This window comes from Schistocerca gregaria, chromosome 8 (genome assembly GCF_023897955.1).
Source record: "Schistocerca gregaria isolate iqSchGreg1 chromosome 8, iqSchGreg1.2, whole genome shotgun sequence".
NCBI lineage: Eukaryota > Metazoa > Arthropoda > Insecta > Orthoptera > Acrididae > Schistocerca > Schistocerca gregaria.
In genome coordinates, this window is record NC_064927.1 from 90,183,162 (window position 1) to 90,205,463 (window position 22,302).

The window sequence follows — 22,302 nt, forward strand, 5'->3', positions numbered from 1 at the left end:
ATGATAGTATGGGGATGTTTTGCAGGCAATAAAGTCGGTGATCTAGTGAGAATTAATGGAACATTAAAGGAAGGAAGGTTATCACAGGATAGTGAGTAACAATGCAGGTACAGCTGGCAATATACTTATTGTTGGTCGTGGGTTTGCTGTGCAGCAGGACAATGATCCAGAGCATGCTTCTAAACTATGCAGGAGGTATGTCAGTAGGTAAGAAAATAGTGGGTATCCGTAAAATATGATTTGTTCAGTTTAGTCACCTTACTTAAATCTCATTAAAGTCTTACGGGATGAACTTGACAGGGAGGTCAGAAAAGTAAGGTAGTGTCGTGTTGAATATCTATGGAATGATATACGGACGATATGGACAGCAATATCTGCAAAGACACTAAAAAATCTTATCATCTTATCTCCAGAAAGCCAAGATTTCTGCTGCTCTTCCGAAAGCAAAGGGTCGATACATTTTAGAGGATAAAATCTAAACCGGTGGTACAATACTTAATGATAGAAAGAGAAAATACTTATTTGGTTGGTCTAATTACTTTCTAGATGTATTTGTAAACTAAAATAAAGTACGTACATTTTATAATGAGTGATCGAACACTGGTTTACATGTTGAAGGGTTGACCCGAATTACAGTATATCAGAATAAAACGCTGGAGCGCGTTGTTATCACAAACTAATAGGTTAGACACAAAGTTGCCCACTTATGCGATACCTTTAGTACACTTCTGGAAATTGAAACTGCTACACCACGAAAATGACGTACACTCCTGGAAATTGAAATAAGAACACCGTGAATTCATTGTCCCAGGAAGGGGAAACTTTATTGACACATTGCTGGGATCAGATACATCACATGATCACACTGACAGAACCACAGGCACATAGACACAGGCAACAGAGCATGCACAATGTCGGCACTAGTACAGTGTATATCCACCTTTCGCAGCAATGCAGGCTGCTATTCTCCCATGGAGACGATCGTAGAGATGCTGGATGTAGTCCTGTGGAACGGCTTGCCATGCCATTTCCACCTGGCGCCTCATTTGGACCAGCATTCGTGCTGGACGTGCAGACCGCGTGAGACGACGCTTCATCCAGTCCCAAACATGCTCAATGGGGGAGAGATACGGAGATCTTGCTGGCCAGGGTAGTTGACTTACACCTTCTAGAGCACGTTGGGTGGCACGGGATACATGCGGACGTGCATTGTCCTGTTGGAACAGCAAGTTCCCTTGCCGGTCTAGGAATGGTAGAACGATGGTTTCGATGACGGTTTGGATGTACCGTGCCCTATTCAGTGTCCCCTCGATGATCACCAGAGGTGTACGGCCAGTGCAGGAGATCGCTCCCCACACCATGATGCCGGGTGTTGGCCCTGTGTGCCTCGGTCGTATGCAGTCCTGATTGTGGCGCTCACCTGCACGGCGCCAAACACGCATACGACCATCATTGGCACCAAGGCAGAAGCGACTCTCATCGCTGAAGACGACACGTCTCCATTCGTCCCTCAATTCACGCCTGTCGCGACACCACTGGAGGCGGGCTGCACGATGTTGGGGCGTGAGCGGAAGACGGCCTAACGGTGTGCAGGACCGTAGCCCAGCTTCATGGAGACGGTTGCGAATGGTCCTCGCCGATACCCCAGGACCAACAGTGTCCCTAATTTGTTGGGAAGTGGCGGTGCGGTCCCCTACGGCACTCCGTAGGATCCTACGTTATTGGCGTGCATCCGTGCGTCGCTGCGGTCCGGTCCCAGGTCGACGGGCACGTGCACCTTCCGCCGACCACTGGCGACAACATCGATGTACTGTGGAGACCTCACGCTCCACGTGTTGAGCAATTCGGCGGTACGTCCACCCGGCCTCCCGCATGCCCACTATACGCCCTCGCTCAAAGTCCGTCAACTGCACATACGGTTCACGTCCACGCTGTCGCGGCATGCTACCAGTGTTAAAGACTGCGATGGAGCTCCGTATGCCACGGCAAACTGGCTGACACTGACGGCGGCGGTGCACAAATGCTGCGCGGCTAGCGCCATTCGACGGCCAACACCGCGGTTCCTGGTGTGTCCGCTGTGCCGTGCGTGTGATCATTGCTTGTACAGCCCTCTCGCAGTGTCCGGAGCAAGTATGGTGGGTCTGACACACCGGTGTCAATGTGTTCTTTTTTCCATTTCCAGGAGTGTATTAAAGACGCGAATTTAACCGACAGGAAGAAGATGCTGTGATATCCAAATGATTAGTTTTTCAGAGCATTCACACAAGGTTGGCGCCGATGGCGACACCTACAACGTGCTGACATGATGAAAGTTCCCAAACGATTTCTCATACACAGACAGCAGTTGACTGGCGTTGCCTGGTGAAACGTTGTTGTGATGCCTCGTGTATTGACGAGAAATGCGTACCATCACGTTTCCGACTTCGATAAAGGTCGGATTGTAGCCTATCGCGATTCTCGTTTATCGTATTGCGACATTGCTGCTCGCGTTGGTCAAGATCCAATTCTGTTAGCTGAATATGGAAGCGGTGGGTTCAGGAGGGTTATACGGAACGCCGTGCTGGATCCCAGCGGCCTAGTTTCACTAGCAGTCGAGATGAAAGGCATCTTACCCGCATGGCTGTAACGGATCGTGCAGCCACGTCTCGATCCCTGAGTCAACAGATGGGGACGTTTGCAAGACAACAAGAATTTGTACGAACAGTTCGACGACGTTTGCAGCAGCATGGACTATGAGCTCGGAGGCCATGGCTGCGGTTACCCTTGACGCTGCATCACAGACAGGAACGACGAACCTGGGTGCACGAATGGTAAATCGTCATTTTTTTCGGATGAATCCAGTTTCTGTTTACAGCATCATGATGATCGCATCCGTGTTTGGCGACATCGCGGTGAACGCACATTGGAGGCGTGTATTCGTCATCGCCATACTGGCGTATCACCCGACGTCATTGTATGGGGTTCCATTGGTTACACGTCTCGTTCACCTCTTGTTCGCACTGACGGCACTTTGAACTGTGGACATTACATTTCAGATGTGTTACGACCCGTGATCTACCCCTCATTCGATCCCTGCGAAACCTTACATTTCAGCAGGATAATGCACGACCGCATGTTGCAGGTCCTGTACGGGCCTTTCTGGATACAGAAAATGTTCGACTGCTGCCCTGGCCAGCACATTCTCCAGATCTCTCACCAATTGAAAACGTCTGGTCAATGGTGGCCGAGCAACTGGCTGGTCACAATACGCCAGTCATTATTCTTGATGAACTGTGGTATCGTGTTGAAGCTGCATGGGCAGCTGTACCTGGAAACACCATCCAAACTCTGTTTGACTCAATGCCCAGACGTATCGAGGCCGTTATTACGGCCAGAGGTGGTTGTTCTGGGTACTGATTTCTCAGGATCTATGCATCCGAACTGCGTGAAAATGTAATCACATATCAGTTCCAGTATAATATATTTGTCCAATGAATATCCGTTTATCATCTGCATTTTTTCTTGGTGTGTCAATTTTAATTGTCAGTAGTGTAGCTGTAAAGTCACTTCGGGTGCTGTGGCCACACAAACTAAGAATCTAAACCACTGTGGAAATTTACAGAACCATCATTTGCGATAGACTGTACAGCTATTCAACTGATCCAACGTGCATATCGCGAAAGGGCTGTAAGAATGAAACAAGGGAGATTAGGGCACGTAGGGAGACTTACAGAGGATCGTTATTTCCATAACTTCATGTAGGGTTTGAACAGAACGCGTTGGTTTTCAATGGTACAAATTAACCTCCACCACGCGCTTTGTAGTGGCTTGTGGGATGTCTACGTAGATGCGCACGCAGATTACTTTGGTAAGATTACGATGTATTCCTCCAGCAGAATTATTCGCATGTAGCTAGCGCTCCGCATTGTGATGACGTCATCGTCAGTTGATCGTCGCGCCATAATCTTGCTTCCTTTCTCTCTCTTTGTACGCATCTCGAAACCATAGCATTCGAAGTGTAGCAGCCTGCTTCTGTGAACACTGGAGAGTGCGGTGCGCCTGTTATTTCCGCCTCCGAGTGCAACTGACGACTCAACAGCGCCAGTGAATTGTTACCGGAACCGAAGTTGCGAGTAACTCCCCGTCGAGGAAGGTTTACACAGCCGGCGCGCGCCGCTAAGTCGCTGATTGGCTGCTCTAGTGGATGCGGGACACGGCTTGGCGAGCTTCCAGCTCCGCGGCGGCGGTCGATGTTCCGCTTCTTCCTCCAGGGCGGCACTCCGTCCCTCTACACAGCTGGAGCTAGTCCTGCTCTACCTGCTCTGACGCTAGCGATGAAGGAACTAAAGTACTGGGGGTGCTCGTAGAAAAGCGTCACCTCTAAAAACCCACTCTGTGATCGCGAAACTTGGCGCTGATGTTGGTCCTTCTCCACACCACACGTTCACATTTCAGTGGGACACTTTTTTTTGTTTTTGTTTGGGTGCCGGAGTGGCCGAGCGGTTCTAGGCGCTACAATCTGGAACCGCGCGACCGCTACGGTCGCAGGTTCGAATCCTGCCTCGGGCATGGATGTGTGTGATGCCCTTAGGTTAGGTTTAAGTAGTTCTAAGTTCTGGGGGACTGATGACCTTAGAAGTTAAGTCCCATAGTGCTCAGAGCCCTTTTTTCTTTTTTCCTCCAATGACGAACAGCTTGGTAGAGACCTTCACCATCGAAGTCTGCATTTTGAATGCTGTTCACAAAACGGTCCACTTGGAAAATTACAATGTCGAGATACTGGAAATGACTGCTAAGCAACTGTTCATTATCCGAGGAAAGAGGAAGAATATATATGAAGACAGCAACTGTTCTCGAAAGAACAGATACTGTTTATGACGGTGCAGCTTTTTCCTGGAGTAAATGATGACTAACTGCAACCCTCAGCTGCCGACAGGTGTTGTTGATATACCTCGATGTGGACAGCTGAAAATGTGTGCCCCGACCGGGACTCGAACCCGGGATCTCTTGCTAACATGGCAGACGCTCTATCTATCTGAGCCACCGAGGACACAGATGCAGATGAATGGCGCGACTGCAGGGACTTATCCCTTGCACGCTTCCCGTGAGACTACTCAGCCATTGACGTTCGTCTGTGCGAATGCGCACAGGTTGCCCAAACTCTTACGGGAATCGCCAAAGCGTGCGCGAGTAATGAGTAGATGGGCAAATGTCTATAAGGTACTTTAAATATGTAGAATTGTGGACAGTTGGGAATGTGAGTCTCACGGGAAGCGTGCAAGGGATAAGTCCCTGCAGTCGCGCTGTTCATCTGCATCTGTGTCCTCGGTGGATCAGATGGATAGAGCGTCTGCCATATAAGTAGGAGATCCCGGCTTAGAGTCCAGGTCGGGGCACACATTTTCAGCTGTCCACATCGAGGTATACCAGCAACACCTGTCGGCAGCTGAGGGCTGCAGTTAGTCATCATTTAAAGAGGAAGAAGTCGCTGGGTTCCATGTGGGGAGAACATCGGGAGTCAGATAATGACTTGATAGCCCATGGTGAAAGAAAGTGTGACTGGTCCTGATCAGGCTGAGATGGGTGACCCGTGGAGTAATTGTACCCCTTCACACAGGTTCCTCGTGATGGTTCGTTTTGTAGGCGTCCCGTAAAGTCAGCAGGAGAATTCGATAGAATGCTCCGGTGACATTTTGTCACTTACGAGCATATTCTTTTATTACCACAGCATGGCAGTCCCAAATATACACTCCAAATCGCCTTGCCAGATCATGGTTTTACCTTCGCCTTTTTTTGACGGTTGTGCATCAATATGCACTGCTTGACAAATACAAAGGAACAACTGCGACTTGTTAAGGAACAATTGTTACAGAAGAACCGAAAATTGCTAGGGAACATCCGACCATTGATAATAAAAAGAAATGTAGAGGGCGGGACGTGTTAACTGCAGCGAAGCGTTTGCAAGGACACACTGTATGCATTAGACAAAAAAAAATGTACCAGCTACAACACCCTTCAGTGTGTATATTATGCAGTTGTACACTCTCACCTCCGGTATGGGATTATGTTCTGGGGAAGTTCTGGAGATGCCATCAAAACATTCAAAATTTAAAAAAAAAATTATAAGAATAATGGATGGGGTAGGTAATCGCAAATCATGTAGACCATTGTTTCAAAAAAAGATGAGCCTGCCACTTCCTTGCATATATATATATATACTTGAAAATATAATGTATTTAAAGCAAAACTTACCCACAAAATGACCACTCATCACTCAAAATCACACAATGCACAGCTATGGTACAAGACAAAAATTGGATGTACATGTTCAAAGTACCAACACAATGTTATTTCAGAACATACTTATCCGTCCTAGTATCAAACTATACAATGCCTTACCAAATACCATTAAAGACATACAAAACATTGGTCATTTCAAATCTGAACTGAAGTCGTACTTGGTTGATCACTGTTTTTACACAGTGAATGAATACCTACAAAACTAAATTTTTCTTTGTTACCCAATGTAGTCTCATTCAGAAGAACATTTGTATTTTATCTCTCTGTATATAGCGTAACAACATTTATTTAAGTATTCATCATTAATTGATAATAAAAAGAAATGTAGAGGGCGGGACTTGTTAACTGCAGCGAAGGTTTTGCAAGGACACACTGTATGCATTAGAAAAAAAAATTGTACCAGCTACAACAAAGGTATATTATATGTAAAACTTTTAATATTAACAAAAAAAAAGATCCATATATCTCTTGCACATTGTGCAGGTGTAGATGAAAATGGATCAATCAATCATGCAGTACTGTGTTTGACGAAAGTTGTTATGGAATTGATTAGTGCGATTCCCGCCTGCAAGACATTAGTGAGTGTTTACGACCGTGAGTGAGCAGTCGGACGGCCCGAAGCCGGTTATAGTTTGTCGAAAAGCGTCATCACGCGATTAAGAAATACCGCTGAAGACTGAAACGCTATGCGAAAGCGTACTGGTGGTCGTACACGAACCACCACACCGCACGAGGATCGATACGCAGCGCTAGTGGCGAAAAGGAGCAGACATCACACTCATACACGAATCACTGCACACCTTGGAATCGCTTCCGGTAACGTGTCCCTGCCAGAACCATATCGCGCCTTTTATATTTGGGCTGTTTTTGCGCTCGGAAGTCTGTTAAATGTATCCCTCTTCAACTACGCCATAGTCGATAAAGCGTTCTTTGTTGTTAGGATCAGCAACAGTGGTCCTGTGTGATGTTCTTCGCCGGCCGAAGTGGCCGAGCGGTTCTAGGCGCTGCAGTCTAGAACCGCGCGACCGCTACGATCGCAGGTTCGAATCCTGCCTCGGACATGGATGTGTGTGATGTCCTTAGGTTGGTTAGGTTTAAGTAGTTCTAAGTTCTAGGGGACTGATGACCTCAGACGTTAAGTGCCATAGTGCTCAGAGCCATTTGCAACTTAATCCACATAAAAAACAGTCTGATGTAGCTGTTTTCTCATGACGCTCATAGAACTTCCGATGAACTTTTGTGATTTCCATTTTTATATTACTCACCAAATTAGTTTATTGAGCGTTTCTTGAGGACGTGTATTTATTTGAAAATTTTTTGTGATGACAGCTTATACTAAAGGTTAAAACATTTGCAAATATTAAAACTGTTATAACATAATTTAAATATCGCTGTAAGAAATATAGAAGTTTAGATGGTGACATGACTTTCATTTTTAGTTGAAATAATCTCTTAAAGTTATTAATAAGTCATGTAGTTTTGATTAAACAGGAGTGGCTGTTGAATTTTCATAAAGTAATCTCAGAGGTGCATCTTCGTATAAACTGAATACGTCAGTCGATTACCCATTGTTAAAGCAGTCAGTTCAATACGCAGCATCTAAAATTTCTGATTTTTGCCCAAAAACGTAAAATGTCTGTCTGGGAGCGAAGCCAGTTTTAAATTAAATTTAAAATCATTTCTCCTGGGCAACTTCTATTCCTCTGACGAATTTCTATCTAAAAACTGGTAGCCACAATAATAATAATAATAATAATAATAATAATAATAATAATGTACAGTTGCATGAGGATATATTCATATTTTCATTGATGTCAACATTAATCATGTTTACGTACTCCGAAAACTGGCTAGTTCCACGTTATTACGATAGAAGAATCGTTGGAGTGATGTACGAAACGCGTAACTACCTAACTTATATGGGTGAACAGTACAGGGTGGTTCAAAAGTCCGGAAACACCCTGATAAAATTCAAAAGGAGTAGCAAACAAGGAAACAGAGTCCCTACATACGAGGCACTGGAAGGGGGAAACTTTGTAGGCTATGCCACCAACATAGCGGCCATCTTGAAAGCCGCCATCTTGGATTCAACTCCAAAATTTCAAATGGGAATGTGGTCATGTGACATATCGAACAGATAGAGAACTTCACCAGAAAAACAATGACGTCAATATTTTAAACATAGCTTTATTTATTCTCAGGTTATAGCCAATTACTTGGGGCAACAGTGGGACGCTCGGCAGCATGAGTATTACGTACTGCGAAGTCATAAAATGGAGTCTGAAACGTAGCAAAGTGACTATCCCTTGCCTGATATGTTACATGTGTTTAACTGTTAGTTATCATTTACTCATGCCAACGTTTTAATCATTGTTCCCTTATTTAAAGGCTACAAAATGTCCTTAACACATGAAGAACGCATTGAAATCATCTTGATATCAGGAGATAGAAGCACACTGGTTATTGCTGAGGATTTCAACAGTGGTCACCCAACAGACAGCCCATCACTCACAACGCAGTTGTCAAGCTTTTGGCTAAATTCCGAGCAACAGGTTCTGTCGCAGATAAACCTAAGGCTGGAAGACCAAAATCCGCCACCGATGAAGCAACAACAGTGAGCGTGTTGGCATCATTTAGCAAGAGTCCGCAACGGAGTACTCGTCGCCTGTCACAAGAATGTGGGGTTAGCCGTACCTGCAAACTGCGAATTTAGCAGCACAAATGGCACCCGTACAAAATTCAGCTGCTCCACCACCTGAACGGGGATGACCCAGACCGTCGGGTACAGTTTGCAGAATGGGTGACATAGCAGCTGCAAATAAACCCACGTTTCCCCTATCAGGTGTTGTTCAGTGATGAAGCCAATTTCTTCACCAATGGTGAAGTGAACAAGCAGAATCACAGATACTGGTCCGACACAAATCCGCACTGGATTGATGCTTCCAAAACGGTCGACTCAAAAAAAGTGATGGTCTGGTGTGGTGTGTGAGGTACCAAAGTCGTTGGGACTTTTTTTTTACTGATGGTACGTTAACAGCCAAGGTTATTGGATGAAGAAGTGTTTCCGTCGTTGTTAACGGAGGACGGGACATTTCCGGAATTCTTCCAGAATGATGGAGCACCACCACATTGTGGGCACAATGTGCGAGCACACCTGGATGTGCAATTCCCTCAAAAATGGATTGGTCGTAGGGGTGCTGTGGAGTGGCCACCGCGTTCACCAGATTTGACTCCTTTGGATTTTTATCTTTGGGCTCATGTCAAAGCACTGGTTTATTCTGTGAAAATACGGTATTTGCATCGTCTAAATCAGCGCATTGTTGATATGTGTTGTCAAATTCAGCCAGATGTGTTGGTCAAAGTTCATCAGGACTGTGTTCGGAGGATAGCATTGACAATCCAACATAACGGACAACATATCGAACCATTCCTATGACAGTTGGTGGTCTCTCGGGACTGTGTAACATCGGCGGAATGTCCCTTTGGCACATAACACACATGCTGCTGAGCGTCCCACTGCTGCCACATGTAACTAGCTATAACCCGAGAATGAATAAAGCTATGTTTAAAATAACATTTTTCTGGTGAAATTCACTGTGTGTTTGGGGTGTCACACGATGACATTCCCATTTGAAATTTTGGAGTTGAATCCATAATGGCGGCTTTTAAGATGCCCGCCATGTTGGTGGCATATCCTATAAAGTTTCCCCCTTCCACTTCGTCGTGTGTAGGGACTCTGTTTCCTTGTTTGCTACTCCATTTGGATTTTATCAGGGTGTTTCCGGACTTTTGGACCACCCTGTATTATATACATAAATATATGTGGCAGAATTTACGCTCGAGTGTTAGAAACGGATGGATTGTGTACTTTATAAACGAAAACAAGATCACGTCTGTCCAGAATATAGTGGTATTGCATACTTCACTCTTTGGGAAAATGGTTCCGTCAGACCCTGTTTTATGACGAGTTCACCACTGTACAAAACTGAGCCGGCAAGCCACGCTGGACACACGTAACAAAAAAAAAAAAAAAAAAAAAAAAAAAAAAAGAATGGTTCAAATGGCTCTGAGCACTATGGGACTCAACATCTGTGGTCATCAGTCCCCTAGAACTTAGATCTACTTAAACCTATCTAACCTAAGGACATCACACACATCCATGCCCGGGGCAGGATGAGAACCTGTGACCGTAGCGGCCACGCGGTTCCGGACTGAAGCGCCTAGAACCGCTCGGCCACATACACCAGTAGGCGACGACACTTTGCTTTGTATTCTCAAGCGGCATGCTGTGGTGTTGTGCAGCAGGTGTCTGAATGTGTATCAGATATTTATCTTCAACACAGACTAAGAGCAGTACCATAACTTCTTTTTCCAGGTTATAATTAAATCTGTGGGACCATCCCTCGCGTTTAACCTGATAGTAACTCCGTACTGGATACACAAAGTGTCCTGAAACTTTCTGATTAGAACGATACTGTATGGCAGAAGGTCCTAGACTATGTACAGGGTGTCTGAAGCGTCCAGCCGTGAGTTTCGCGCAGCCGGTAGCTCCGCATTCAGACTCCGATTGTCGCGCACGTGTTCCTACTGTCGCAGGCGGCGTATCGGAGCGCACTGGTACGTCTGCAGCACGTGTTCAGTCGGCTGCTCACACCGACACTGAAGCTGTCAGCTGCCGGACATTTGAGGAACGTCATTTTATTTACAACAGCTGCGCTGTTTACTGCTTATTATTCAGTAACTATTTTCGGTCTTTATCCTGTCTGCTTCTGGCTACATCTATTGTATAGAAAATAACATTACAGAAAGAGCATACACATAAAATGATACACAAACTAAGTTGTAACAATATTACGTTTCTTCTTCTTCACTTCGTGGACTAGGTTTTAAGGTATGTTGTTCCCGGGTTCAATTCCCGGAGGGGTCAGGGATTTTCTCTGCCTCGTGATGGCTGGGTATTGTGTGATGTCCTTAGGTTAGTTAGGTTTAAGTAGTTCTAAGTTCTAGGGGACTGATGACCACAGCAGTTGACTCCCATAGTGCTCTGAACCATTTGAACCATTTTTTAAAGGTATGTTACTTTTTCACTGAAGCCACCTAGCCGTCGGTTCTTCTACAGATATTTTCACTATTGATTTACTCTGAGGAGACAAAAGTCATGAGACACCTCCTAATATCGCGTTGAAGCTCCTTTTTCGTGACGTAGGGCAGCATCTCGACATGGCATCGACTCAACAAGTCGTTGGAAGTCTCCCGCAGAAATAATGTATCATGATACCTCTATAGCCGTCCACAATTGCGAAAGTGTTGCTGGCGCACGAATTTGTGCACAAACTGATCTTTCGACTGTGTCTTTCAAATGTTCGATAGGATTCATATCGGGCAATCTGGGTGACTAAATCATACGCTCGAACTGAGCAGAATGTTCTTCAAACCAATCACGAACAAATCCTGTGCCACGGCGCAGTGTCATCGATAAAAATTCCCTAGTTGTTCGGAAACATCAACTCCATAAATGGCTTCAAATGGTCTCCGGTAGACGAACAAATATTTGTAGTCAATGATCGGTTCAGTTGGACCAAAGTACTCAATCCATTACATGTATACACAGCCCACACCATTATGCAGCTACCAACAGCTTGCACAGAGCCCTTGTTGACAACTTGCGTCCTTGGCTTTGTGGGATCTGCGCCACACTCGAACCCTATCATCAGCTCTTACCAACTGTAATCGGGACTCAGCTGACCAGCCCACTTCTCCAGTAGTCTAGGGTTATACATGTTTCTACGATCAGTATCATCCTGTTTATGCAGTGCTCCACAGGTTACAAATTACAGTTGACACAAACGTAGATATGATAATGTAAATAAAATGACTGAAATAATTTGATTGAAAGTTCTCATATACTCTGTTTTTATTTCCTATCGGCTTACGATTTTCCTTCTCCTTTCCAGACAAAGGTCGTGAAAATAATAAATGAATAGTTAAATATAATAAAAATATAATTATATCACTTTCACAGTCATAATAAACCTGTTGCCAGAATTGCGAGGGAACTAGAAAAATTGGCAACGAGTTTCGATCCAGAGATGTCACGCTTATCGAACTACACGCTTATTCTTTTTAAAAAAGAAATGGAGAAATAAACAGGAATGAGCAGAGACAGTCAGCTTTTGGCTGGGTGGAGGCAAAGTGGGCAGCGGTGGAAACCCGATGCCTGCCCCCTCCCCTTCGCCGCTTGTCACTGTGCTGGTCTCTTACTTTGGGAGAGTACTGGGTTGCTTTTTTATTTCATATTATTCATTATTTTTATCCATTTTTTATTTTTAAAACTGTTTCTGTATTTTTTATGAAAAGAGAACCTGAGAGACGAATTCCAAAATTGCAGGATTCAAAAGAAAACCATTTTTTTCTCTAGGAAGTACAAAATTAGAGAAGGCTGTAGAACAAGACAAAAAAAAAAAAAAAAAAAGACAAATACCCAATTCCTTGACGATTAAAAACAAAGTGCAACATATTTGTAAATTGTAACGTCATAATATGTATCGTTACATGATTGAAATTAGTGCTAAGACAAATCTTCATACTATCTGATATACAAAATCGTAATTAAATCGATCTTTTATCCAACTTATTGCGAAATTATCTCAGCCCCAAAAACCGCATCCCTGTAGAAACAGTATAGATCAACGTATTTTCTTTTTCATTCTTATGTGCAAGTCCTGTGTCCTTATTTCCGTTTTTTTTTCGCCCTTCCTTAAAGTGTGTGGTCAGGTGTGAGTGATTTGAATGTAGTAACAGACGAACCAGAGAAGTGGTGGGTTTCTTAATCTTCTACCAACCTAAACGGTGTCAGTGGAAGGCAGAGAGCAGGAATAGGAGGGTTTGGCCAAAGATGTGTATGGTAAAGCTAAAAATTTTCCTAGCAGAGGTTGGTCATTGGCCTCAATGGGTTTCAAGACACGCAAGCGACCAGGGGTGCCCTCAGAACGGCTGCGTCCCACGCGGATATGTTACTTATCTGATGAACTCAACAATTTTTCTCGTACCTATTTTTGTAATGATCATTTAGGTACCGGTTACAATTTTCAGTTCAATTAATCGGGTGCAGAATGATGTGATTTCCGTTAGGCGCAACGACGCGGTCTGTAAATTCAAATATCAACCGTAAAAGTTACATCTTGCCTGCTTATTTTTATTAGTGGTGAACATTTTTAAATTATATAAAAAAACTGTATCGAGTGTGCATGTTGCAAGATGAGTCGATTTGTTTCCAAGCGCTTCAGGCTAAAAATATGCCGCCACCAGATCCTGCACGATGCCAGCCTCGAGGTGTATACATTTCTTCTGACAAAAAATCTGTTGACATTCACTTGCCCGTGCGGATTTAGTGCAAGTGAGTTTCTGTGCTTTAAAATAGATCAGTGACCACGTGCTCCTCAGATCTTCCGATCCCCACAGAACTAAGTAAGATTAAAACCAACGCGGTTTGTAATTGTCAAGGGAGAAAGACACAGGATCCCTTACAAAAATATCATGAGTGTTTGCGCATCAGTGAAATGCAAAAAGATTACTGTTAAAAATCCAAAAGCCAATTTCAGTTATTGCTAATTTATTTCTCAACATACCGTAATAGAGTCATATTAGTAGCATTTCATGAATACGCTCCCCAAATCTGAAGTTCTTGGCACAAGATTAATTCACAGCACGTAGTTTTCTGACTTCTCCCAAAAATATTTTTGATTTATCCGTTGCGACCTTACAATATCCGTAGGGGAAAATGAACACCCGGAAATAATACTGATATGCGCGCGCTATATTCGATTATAGTTCGCTGTTCTGGTGCGGGTGGCGCTCCGGTGGCGATTTGCTATGACGTCGCTGGCGTGTGTTTGCGGTGGCCGGCGGAAAGCGAGAGGGTAGGTGGTTTTTCCGGGTATTGCACGGAACGTGAAGCTCGCTCTGCCTGACATACTGGTGACTAGCGCTAAGGTTGTTGTGCCTCGCAATATGAGCAGAGTGGTCTGGGGCGGAGGCGACTCGCCGCTGTGCTGGCCATGCGGTGGTGATTCATTGGAGTCGGCGTACTTGTTCTGCCTGCCTGTCTGATGTGGAGGTTCGGTGGGGTCCTGTGAGACTCTGGCCCGGAGACGACTAGTTGCTGAATTTTGGAGTCGTCTGCCAGGTTAGGATGTTAGGATGTGGGTTCGGTTGGCTCGTCAGATTTTCCGCTGGAAGCTCCAGCGGTTTCTGAACTTCATTCTGATGGGGGACGGCGTTGTTGGAAGTGTGTGTGTGTGTGTGTGTGTGTGTGTGTGTGTGTGTGTGTGTGTGTGTGTGTGTGTGTGTCACGTTACGATATTTGTTGGTACTAATTTATATGCTCAACTGGAGTATCTTTTGGTTATCCCGCTGAGTGGGTCGTTGCCCACCCGGTCTGCTCAGTGTTACCTTTGGTGGTGCCTGTTTTTTTCCTTTTTGAAGGAATTCACGTAGGTGGTTCCTGTTACCTGTCCGGAGTTTCGTTCATGTATGGTACATTTGTCAGTCGATGTGTTAGGTAAAGTCTGCCTAAGAAGGGCGGTTTTGTACAGTAGTGAATTACTGCTGCTTGGTATATATGGTCGTCAATTTGGTTGTGTCACAGGATTTAATGGTATGTTTCATATTTTTCTCACTGTGTTATTGTTAACTTGGTGGAAAAGTCGCCTTTGGTGTCGTTATGGCACTTCTAAGACTGTGGTTTGCCTATTAATGTGCGCTTGGCTTTCCAGCACTTGTTAAGAGCGCTCGAGTTAATGTCACCGTGGTTATCATGTGCTGTCGGGGTGTTATATTGTTATTAGCTTTTTGAATTTTATCTTGTGTTGATATTATCTGTCGTGTGTTACAGAACATAACCAAGGTGTTTAAGTGATGGGTAGTTGTGGGAGGCATGTCGGGGAGCTCTCAGCTGTTTATTGTTATTATATTTATTGGTTGTGTGTTGCGCTTATTTGATTTCAGGGTGCCCAGCGCCATTATCTTTCTCATGGTTTTTTTTACGTATAAATGATTTTAAATTGTAATGCCAAGTTAACTTATTATTGGATCTTGGTCTGTGGAGTAAAATCTTTTAAAGCACCATTGTAATTTGTTCTTGCAGAAGAAATTGCTCTTATTTTATGGTGCCAAGTTGTCATTATTATTATTATTATTATTATTATTATTATTATTATAGTTTATTAGTGCTCTTAATGTTGTCCGAATTATGGTGCCAACTGTCGTTACCATTCTTAAAGGTTTTGTAAATGATCGTAAGTTGTATTGCCAAGTTAACTTACTATTGGATTTTGTCTTTTGGGTAAACTCTAAAGGCACTGTTGTAAAAGGTTCTTTGATTTTATGGTGGCAAGCCGACATTGTTTTTTAAAGCTCATTCTTTTAACCACTTGGTAAGTTCTGTACGTTATATGAATTTGTTATTTAAAAGAGTTTAGTACTGGCAATTTAATAAATTGTGTACAGAGTCCGCTGTTTGGTATTATTGGGTGGAAATCCTTGGATAGTTGTCCTATAAGAAAACACATTTCAAATACGAGGAAATTCAATCGGTACAAAGATTGTTCTGAAAAAATTAGATGGGCCTAAACCTTAATCAAATAGCGGGCAAAGTAATCAGAGAAGTTTACGTCCCCAAAAATTAGAATTTGCCAAAGATGTTCTATCACAGCAGGCCGCAACAAAAAGAATAAAAGCAAGGCCTGCTAGCAAAAATAAGCAACCCCTTCATAGCCTGCCAATATAAATTCTATAATATGCAGTACAGGTGGCTTGCAAAATACACAACGATAAGGTGGATGTGTCTGCCGCTTTCAACGAGCGTTCACCGTATATTGGCGAAAAAGAAGGGGATCGTCGTCACACCCTGCTACATAGTGGCCGAAGTGTCCAAGGGCTCATGCGATCGGATTAGTCTTCGTTCGAGGGGAAGCAAAGAAGTCTGGACCCCGAAGTAGTTCAACCGTGGAAGCAGCCTCAGCTGATCGCGCAAGATCAAGCCAGTTGTCGGCGGCTCCAGTGCCTGTGTTCTCTTCTGCAGGAGACAAACATGTACGGTAATGTTATATCAGAGTGATGACGTGTGTCGCAAAGCAGAGTCGTACTAAGACTAATGCGTGTCTTGTGGTTGGCGCAGAACATTTCCTATACATGGGGTCAAGTATGTGACAGCAATAGGAATCCGAGGAAGCGATGGGAACGAGGGAAACAGTCACATTTTTACCGTCGAGGCAGAATTTTTCTGTGATACATGCGAGTTGACTACTATACTTGACGCTTTCCAGGAAAAAAAGAGGGCCATCTGCCTCTAAACTTACATGCAAGGATGGCAGAGAGTGGATGGAGTGGTCGGTTGAGACGGAGCTGTAACGAGGTACGACTTAATGGCAGACTGACGATGCATTCTACAGAGGGAGGGAGATGCTGCAGGTCATTTGACCATTTGACTTGTCAGGATGCATCAGTCACGTGACATAGCCTGCGTTCGACTCGCATACCATCACGTGTGACTTAGAGCACTGTCTACTTGCGATTGTTAACAGCAAACCTCTCGTACATCAGAGGTCTTCCTTCTCATGTGTTACAAAACGTGACCATCCTGTTTCGACACATTCCTCTACACGACCGAAGATTTACGTGACGCACTCCATTCCCCTGTCGCTTGTAGGGTATAAAATTTGGCACTTCAGGTCCATAACAAAGGTGATTCTACGTTAGCATCAAGCGTTTATAAGGCACTGCAACCCCCGTGTATACATCTGCTTCACAAATTTCCTGTTTACAGAGCTGGTGGCGGCATGACGTGTAATTTCACGTGTCAAACGCCCCTATTCTCCGTTACTAACGATCATTTTATATAGGATAATTTCTGAAACGTGATCGGACGTCAACAGTGGACGCCATACATCTACATGGATACTAAAAATCAAATTTAAGTGCCTGGCAGAGGGTTCATCGAACCACCTTCACAATTCTCTATTACTCCAGTCTCGTATAGGAACACCTATATCTTTCCGTACGAGCCCTGATTTCCCTTATTTTATCTTTGTGATCGTTCCTCCCTATGTAAGTCTGTGTCAACAAAATATTTTTGCATTCGGGGGAGAAAGTTGGTGATTGGAATTACGTGAGTATATTCAGTCGTAATAAAAAACGCCTTTCTTTTAATGATGTCCATCCCAAATCCTGTATCATTTCTGTGGCACTCTCTCCCATATTTCGCGATAATACAAAACGTGCTGCCTTTCTTTGAACTTTTTCGATGTACTCAGTCAGTTCTATCTGGTAAGGATCCCACACTGCGCAACAGAATTCTAAAAGAGGACGGACAAGCGTAGTGTAGGCAATCTCCTAAGTAGGTCTGTTACATTTTCTAAGTGTCCTGCCAATAAAACGCAGTCTTTCGTTAGCCTTCCCCACAACGTTTCCTACCTGTTCCTTCCAATTTACGTTGTTAGTAATTGTAATACCTAGGTATTTAGTTGATTTTACGGCTTTTAGATTAGACTGATTTATCGAGTAACCGAAGTTTAGCGAGTCCCTTTTAGCATTCATGTGGATGACCTCACAGTTTTCGTTATTCAGGGTCAACTGCCACTTTTCACACGATTCAGATATTCTTTCTAAGTCGTTTTGTAGGTTGTTTTGATCTTCTGGTGACTTTATTAGTCGATAAACGACAGCGTCATCTGCAAACAATCGAAGACTGCTGCTCAAATTGTCTTTCCAAATCGTTAATACAGATAAGGAACTGCAAAGGGCCTATAACACTACCTTGGGGAACGCCAGAAATCAGTTCTGTTTGGCCGGCCGCGGTGGTCATGCGGTTCTAGGCGCGCAGTCCGGAACCGTGCGACTGCTACGGTCGCAGGTTCGAATCCTGCCTCGGGCATGGATGTGTGTGACGTCCTTAGGTTAGTTAGGTTTAAGTAGTTCTAAGTTCTAGGGGACTGATGACCACAGATGTTAAGTCCCATAGTGCTCAGAGCCATTTTTTTCAGTTCTGTTTTACTTGATGTCTTTCCGTCAATTACAACGATCTGTGACCTCCCTGACAGGAAATCATAGGTCCAGTCACATAACTGAGACGATACATGTCTGTAAAGCTGTTTCGTCCATATATCACGCAGAAGCCATGTTTTAAGGAATTGGTTTTTTTCATTTTACAGTTTGTTGCCATAGTTTATCGTAGAGAAACCTGCTAGAAGGATGTATGTGATGCGCCGGAAATATGTTTCTTTCACTGGAATATTGACAGCGTTGCATTCCACATGACTAATAGGTCTGAAACTCCAGCGATCTAACATTATAGCCTGTTTTAAGTGTAGAGCCGTGTGGCCAACACCCTCCTCGTACTTATCCCAAACACTAGAACAATACTTTCAAATTGATAGCGTTGTTGATTGACGTAAAATGCTTCGAACTCCATCCATCTGGAGCTCCATCATGCATAAAATCACCCGTTTCTTGTTGTTCTTAACTATCTGCTATAGCTATTACATCACAACACTTTCACATCTACTACTATACACCGATAAGTGGTGCTAACCTCCTCCACATGCGCACATCTGAAGAAATCTTGTGCACTTGGATGGGCGAGGACTCAGCAAACTCCATTCATTCGCGAGACGTGGAGTGTAGCGGTCTAGTCCTGGTCAGCTGCAGATTAAATCGGTAACGGTGCTGTAGGGCGGGCTGGTGAAAGGCAGTGCGAGGGGTTCTTTCAGTCTCTAACTTGATCCTAAGAATGCGAGGATGTCCTATGACTCTGATCCCCAGATAGAGAGATCGTAAATTACGCACTATGCTCGAAGTGTTAGAAATATGTAGATCGCTGTCTGGTATACTTTGATGATGTTATATGATCGAGATTTAACAATGAATGGGCGTACTGCATAGTCTATCTATATTTGCAGTCGTACTTGCAAAGTAGAGGAGTGGACGGTTTGGCGATGTCGCTGAAGATGGGAAGCATGCTGTCGCATCGTTGGTCGGCGTTGAGTAAAACTGCTAACATTGTTCGCTCTATTAACTGCGATGCTTATTATTACAGTTCATCGACAGTGTATTTTCCACCCCATCCGTCCACTGGTACAGTGTTGGCTACCAAATAATGAGTGACTGACATCGATTGTTTGAGATGGAGAAAGAGTTTTGGTGGAGGGCAACACCTTCTGGGGCTGGCTGGCAGGCACCGAAACAGTGATCGCATACATGACTGCAATATGAGGAATCAATCGAAACAGAACCAGTCATCAGCTATTCCGCCACTGTGACAGGTGAATTTAATGTAGAGGTCTTCAGTCACCTTTGGAGAGCAGTTTGGAAACACTCCACAAGGCTGCAAAATGTATTCAGTTTCGTTACGTTGTAACTGTCTTTTATTGAAAAACATCCAGTGTGTGTGTGTGTGTGTTCATAGTAGCACCAAGAACATGATTTACAACATGCAATGTCTAGTTTTCTGTGAGAGGCAATGGATCAGTATGTGTTAATGGCAGTTTAGTACCTGATACAGACCTCTAAGTCGTGGAAAAAAATGCATGGCAGTGTACAAAGCGTGTTACAGAAAAAAAATGAAACTTCCTGGCAGATTAAAACTGTGTGCCGGACCGGCACATAGTTTTAATCTGCCAGGAAGTTTCATATCAGAGCACACTCCACTGTAGAGTGAAAATTTCATTCTAAAAAAACAATGTTTCAAACAATGACACAGGGTCACAGGGAGCGTCTCTTGCAACTTATACTATAGTCTGTGGGATACGGTCATCCTCCTAGAGTACAGGTGATGAAACTTTACATTGGTCTGTGCAATGGATCAATACCTGTGTGTTTAATAGGATCGCCATATGTGCTTGATGCCTGCATGCAGATGGTATTTGTTATCTATATGTGTGAGGAGAGAGATGTCGCAAAAATATTGAGTTCTCTGTCAGATGAAGCTAATGGAGCTTTAATGGTTCGGTAACTTTTCTCTTGTGGGTGGTACAGAATAATGATGATAGTATGTTGGGGCGATAGCCATGAATGAGCCCTGAGGTACAGAAACCTGCCTTGGACTGCAGTGCCTGTATGTAGTTTGAGGACACACGACAATGCAGCAGCAAACCCCCTTCCTTCTCCCAGTCCCTGTACTGTCTTTGATACTACCTAGTGTTTCAGGAATGGGATTCATTTAGCGCTGACCTTACACATTGTACACTATTGGTGAAGCTATTGCAACATGTTCTCATTTCCACCAAATGGTCAATACACGGTCCTGTCGCGCTAACTCAGGTCTCTCTGTTTCTATACAGGTGGTAGATATAGCTCTCTCCGACTTTTGCTCAGTTCTGACTTAAATTGGAATGATCACATGCCAAAAGCTGCAAGAATGACAGCAGTTCCAAGAGGCTGCCTAAAAAGCCACGTTGGAGTTTTACTGTAACACATAGGTTCGAGAAAAGGTGACTCGTTTCGAGATATGAGAGAGCCGCGAATATGATTCACAACCTTCTCCATAGGACCCAATGCAGGTATGTGGCTGAGTGGAAAGACTTGATCCCAAATAGTAGACAGCATTTCTCCTGGAGAGCGTAACACTGAAGATCTGAAAAGCCTGTGTGAATTTCTTACTATCTCAGTCAACACACCATCTAATGTTTGTGATCATTCTCAATCAGCCATCACCTATAACCCAGTGGATAAATTGCAGAACCTGTGATGTGGCATCTAGGTAGAATGCGTTACAAATACTGAAGAAATATCTAGCAGCAGCGTGAGGCAGTTGCAAATACCGGCTTCATATCGCATTCCTTAGCTGAATCACTTTCTAAATTCGATGATTTTATTAGCTCAAACCAGTCAGGGACGTGTAACGGCACTGTTGGCTTGATAATGTAAACTCTATCACTGCCTACATTCAATGTCTATTTGTCTGGAATAACCGCTTCATTCGGAGGTAATACAGTTAGTCCATTTATAAAGCCAATATAGCTTTTAACATGGATACTAGAGTGTGCTGGTAGAATCAAGACCGATTGTGATATGGTGGCTAGCAGAAGATTACACTTCTCTTTCTAAGACACAGTGGTAACACTCACAGGAAAAATTGATGGGACATGTCCACCCATTGCTGATTCTCGCTCAGTATTGTTTCCAGTCGCCACGAATCAGTTTTTGGCGAAATATTATACTTAGTAGTAGGGGATGCATGATAGGTACGCCTTGAGCATCACGCTCATGCATTGTGTGTGTGTGTGTGTGTGTGTGTGTGTGTGTGTGTGTGTGTGTGTGTGTGAGAGAGAGAGAGAGAAAGAGAGAGAGAGAGAGAGAGAGAGTTGTTCTTAGCATAAGTTAAGGTAGTGTGTAAGTCTAGGGGCTGATGACCTAAGCAGTTTGGTCCCTTAGAAATTCACACACGCATCCAGAAGGTGAAAGACGGATGGAAGATATGTTTGCTGGTTCTCTAAACATTCGAATCACCTTGGTTGAGTTTGTAAATTATAGGGATGGTTTGGAAACTGTTACATCACAGGCATCGGTATTCAAGAGTAACAATAACAAGTTTCCTCAGTTTTTTTTCGAGTTTTCAAGTAAATGTCTTCACAGACGGGATAAGTTTCTAATTACTCGGTGGCTTACATCATGCTGCACCTCGCTAAAGTTTCGGTTTTCTAGAGAAATAATTTCCAGTCTATATCTTCGGAATTATACTGTGCAAGCGATACTGCTATGCAGTGATATTGCTATGTGCTTGATATCGAGAAGTACCGCGTAAATCGTATAATATTCTGGCAAACCATGTGAAAATACACATGTTCTTGTAATCTGAGAGTCTAGAGATGGATGTAGACATGTTGGAGACAGAAACAGTGAAGCCTTTGTGCTGAGGAGAACCGACCCAGCCTTTGTACAACAGTCTTTGTGGTATATGTACGAGTGTCTGGTGATCGCTTCTGTGTCCTGTCGTGAAGGAGGTATGGATTCAGCACGTTGATAGTT